This window comes from Octopus bimaculoides, chromosome 2 (assembly GCF_046866305.1).
Source record: "Octopus bimaculoides isolate indiv1 chromosome 2, ASM4686630v1, whole genome shotgun sequence".
Taxonomy (NCBI): domain Eukaryota; kingdom Metazoa; phylum Mollusca; class Cephalopoda; order Octopoda; family Octopodidae; genus Octopus; species Octopus bimaculoides.
The window spans coordinates 112161632-112166631 of NC_142929.1; the positions used below are offsets into that span (position 1 = coordinate 112161632).

General features: G+C 33.7%; 1 long non-coding RNA gene across 1 annotated transcript in view; it reads left to right on the forward strand.

Moving 5' to 3' along the window:
* LOC128251600 (uncharacterized) overlaps positions 1-5000 on the forward strand; it is a 39340-nt gene that overhangs the window by 3268 nt on the left and 31072 nt on the right. Inside the window, exon 2 of the long non-coding RNA XR_008267213.2 lies at positions 521-609. This is a non-coding gene — a long non-coding RNA (uncharacterized LOC128251600). The remainder of the gene's footprint in view (positions 1-520; positions 610-5000) is intronic.

The following is a 5000-nucleotide window of genomic DNA, read 5'->3' on the forward strand; positions in this document are numbered from 1 at the left end:
GTGTGTGTGTGTGAATATTGGTGTATCTGTGTGGATATGCGTATATGTGCAGGATGTTGAATTGCCGACGGTAGTAGGAGTAGCGGTAGGAAATTGTGAAGGCAGCAGCGGCAGGAGTAGTGGGAGTAGTGCTAAGCTCTGCTAGAGCACTGACAATAACAAGAGTGTGCTACACGAAAAGTGATGGGGGTGGGGTGTAAAATAATTATTACGGATGCCTAACTGGACCTGTTCATCAGAATATACTTTGAATGTATCTTAGTCCAGTTTCTGGAGAGAGGCTGGCCATGGTGAATTGTTGAATACCTTTTCTTTTTTCTTTCTTTCTTTCTTTTTACTTTCCCTCTCTATTTTTCACTATTTCTCTCTTTTTTCTTCTATATTTGACTCAAGCTATTTTACTTTCTTACACAAGGAAAAAATCGTATTCATACAGCTCCATAAATCTATATTACAGTAATAAATATAAAAAAAGAATGATTAATAAAGTAAATAAAATTGTGCAATATAACTTTTTCAGCTTTATCTCTGTATACACTTTCCGTGGCGATGTAATTAGAAAGAAAGTGAAATTTAAGGAACAAATTAAAGGTAAAAAATGAACTTAAGGTATGAAAAAATTCTACATTTTACAAATTTCGAATTTGTTTTTAAAAATGGATATTGAAATATATAGCATTATATATTTATCTAAATAATAAAGTATATAGATGATTTGTTAAATGTTATTTGTTAATTGCTTAAAATAAATTGCCTTTATTTATCATTTCGATAATTTTTGTTTCCAGATTCATTTTAATATTCAAAATTGTTTATATATCTTTTGAAAAAAAATAATTCTAAATTCTTATCTCATTTATCCAATAATTCTCAGTTCAATGAAATCAATCCAATTCCTGTATTCCCTGAAGATATTGATTTCTATACAAATGTTTTACTCTCTCTCTATCAAGTATTATTCTCATATATTTCATTCATTTTACCTGGTTTATGGTATTAAGTAGAACATATTCGAAAGACCTATTCAGACCCTTAATCCGTTTATAATTCATCATGTACCTGTACGTAGAAAGTAAATCCATCGAATAAATAATGAAATCCGTATCTAATAAACAGTCAGACATATAGTTGTGTAGATACGTGTATATATATATATATATATACACTGTTGTGGTTACACTTGTTGTTTAGTTCTAGATCAACATTAATTGAGCACAAAAACAAGATGAAATTCATTCCCGATATGGTTATACTCTCTTTTATTCAGATATAGTGCGTAAAAGACACCATTTCAAAATATACATTTCCTTTTATAATTGTAAAAATAAGGTGTGAGATAATTGACTACCATTATTAGCAGGCCGAGAAAATGCAGAGAAGCTCTTCTCTATGCATATATAAATATATAAATATGTTTATATATATATATATATATATATATATATATATATATATATATATATATATATTGTATGTATATATGTATGTATGTCTGTTAGTATGTATGTATGTATGTATGTATGTATGTATGTATGTATGTATGTATGTATGTATGTATGTATGTATGTGTGTATGTGCGTGTGACTGTGTTTCTCCCCACACAATTGCTTGACACCCAATGTTGGTGCTTTTACGTCCCCGTAACCAAGTGGTTCGGCAAATGAAACCGATGGAATAAGTACTAGGCTTACAAGGAATAAGTTCTGGGGTCGATTTGTTCGACTAAAGGCGGTGCTCCAGCATGGCCGCAGTCAAATGACTGAAACAAATAAAAGAATAAAAAAGAATATATATGTATATGTATATGTGCGTGTGTGTATATATATATATATATATATATATATATATATATATATTTATACATAGATAATACGTACATATGTAAATACGTATATGTGTATATCCCCTTTAATCCGCTATCTGTATTTATGCCTCATGTGTGTGTGTCTGTGTTGCTCCAGCATGACCGCAGCCACTTGGCTGAAACGCATAAGTAAATATGTATATATATATATATATATATATATATATATATATATATATATATATATATATATATGCAGAATTCGCGAAGCTAATTCAAATGGTTATTCTACTTCACGCACAATCATGAAGTTAACATAATGGGACGTTTGGTGTTTTTGTTGTGGTTCAGGTCTAGGTCGACACTGACCAAATAAACAAATGATCAAAGGCATCCCAGCTGTGACCACCCCGTCCTTTTCCCCTCTCGGTAAACTGGATCACTATAATCATCAGTAAACGCATCTTCCTTCACTTGGCGTTTCTCTCCACCCTGTTTCTTTCAATCAACAACTGACTAATCCGTTATTGCACGACGGAACACACACGCACATACACACACACACATAGAGCAACATACACACACGCACATAAACACACACGCGCGCGCACACACGTACATATATTAAATCTATCTATCTATCTATCTATCTATCTATCTATCTATCTATCTATCTATCTATCTATCTGTCTGTCTATCTATTTATCTATCTATCTGTCGACGAGGAACACCTGACCCGCCTGTTCAGGACAACTTTCGGGCCGGGATCTATGGACAACCACCAGAGATCCTTGGCCTGGCAGTGCTATCGAGAAGCATTACCCGTTCGGGATAAGCTTTACAGACACAGTTCTAGACACACCGGACCGACCTGCCCGAGATGCGGTCAGAGCGACGAAACCGCTCTGCACGCACTCGTGCAGTGTCCAAAGATTTCCGACCTGTGGGCTTATGCCGAACGGCTGCTGTCACGTGTGGGACGAGTCCGCCTGTCAGCCGAGTCTATTGTGCAAATTGCTCCACCAGCGTCTCTCAACAGGGAAGGCAAGGCAGTGTTCATCATACTGGTGGCCATGGTGAAAGAATGTGTGTGGTGGACCCCAGCGAAAGGATTAGAGACGAAAACTTACCTCTCTGGCCAATCGCTCATCAACTTGTGCAGCCCTGTGTGGCTAATAAAAGAAAGTTATCTATCTATCTATCTATCTATCTATCTATCTATCTATCTATCTATCTATCTATCTATCTATTTATCTATCTATCTATTGCAAAATTATTACAAAATTATAACGAAAAAAAAAAAAGTAAATTAATTCAACACCGAAACAAACTATGACTTTAATTTATTCATCTACTATTGAATGATGATTTATTAAATTTAAGGCAATAATAATTCACTCTCATTATTTACTATATGCATATGAATATGTATGCCTGTATATCTATCTATCTATCTATCTATCTATCTATCTATCTATATACTTGCATATATTTCTATATATTTGTATGTATGTATATATGCAAGTATGTATATATATATATATATATATATATATATATATATATATATATATATATATATATATATATATATATATATATATATATATATATATATATGTATACATAGGCGCAGGAGTGGCTGTGTGTTAAGAAGCTTACTTCCCGATCACATGGTTCCGGATTCAGTCCTAATGCGTGGCACCCTGGGCAAGTGTCTTCTACTTTAGCCTCCGTCATATATATATTTGTCGATTTGTTCGACTAAAGGTGGTGCTCCAGCATGGCCACAGTCAAATGACTGAAACAAGTAAAAGAATAAAAGAATATGCATATATTAATACATGCATGTATATATGTATGTATAGGTTAAATAAAATGAGACAACAAAGCCAAGGCAGTGTGACATTTATAAAGAGAAGGGTAGTCTTACAGCTGTTTCAGGGATATAAAAGATATCCCATCATCAGAGACGATATGAGAGAGTTAAATAGAAGGAAATAGTAAAGTTCAATATAGAAAGTTATTTCGGAAAGGGAGAGAAATAGGAAGTATGAAGGGAAATATAAGAATAAAAGCGGTCCTTCCGTAGCACCTACATAGCCTTACCTGCCTTTTGGATCTTCTAGATACCAATTACACATATATGTATATATATTTATATGTATATGCGTGTGTGTGTATGTGTAACTGAGAGATTGTCTTGCACCTCGAGTATCAAGCAACTGCGATCTTCAGAAGAGGAGAGTGACCTGAAACTCGAGGCGCGAGAGAGACTCAGTGTCAGTTTCAATTATATATGTATTCTAAAGGGACTTTCACCACAATGTACTTCGAGAGGATAAATAGTTCCAAGGAAGAGTTATTTCATGTTCTCACGGACGTTTAACAGGGTAAACCCATAAACCGGCATTCACCACTAATTAATATAGACTACTCTACTTAGAGTGTGCTTCTCCGAATTTGTTTTTCTATATATATATGCATGTATGTATTTAATAAAAACCGAATGGGAATTGTTTCGTCATGATTTTCTTTTGTGATGTAATGTGATACAGTTAGGTATGTAGTAGGGATATCATCCATAAGTATATGTGATACGTTATCCACCAGTCAACTCATCAAGGTTACTAGACATACAAGCGATCAGTGACATAGTAATATTTACAACCTGTCATATTTAAGCTGTTTTTGCGTACCCTTTGTTCTAAAGACATATACCAATGATTGTAGTTTATATAGCTGACAATTTAATAACTTTAATCAAATCGCTTTGAACTTTCGGTAGTATCTTTATAGTACTTGCTTCATTCTCTCTAGTTATGGCCTTTGTAATATCCTCGGATACTGCTAGTATAACTGATCCTTCAGTTCACACTGATTATTGCCTAAACTACTTTCATTAATCTAGTATACACATTTGTTTATGCTAACGCTGTCTTCCCGCCAACAGCGTTGTTCACTTTCTGCTGAGTATTTATAGGTTATGATAGCTGACACTATGATTATAGCTATCTCTATCTACCAATTCCTTTCTTTTTCGTTCCTGTTTTTTTTTTTTATTTTCCTTGAGTAATAAGCAGCTGGATCACACATAATTAAAGTTAATATTCTATTAGTTCTGCTTTTAGCAATCAGCGCACTTTTTGCTAAGGTTAATGACATCTTTGGAATAGATATGTCTTTTAACTATTCT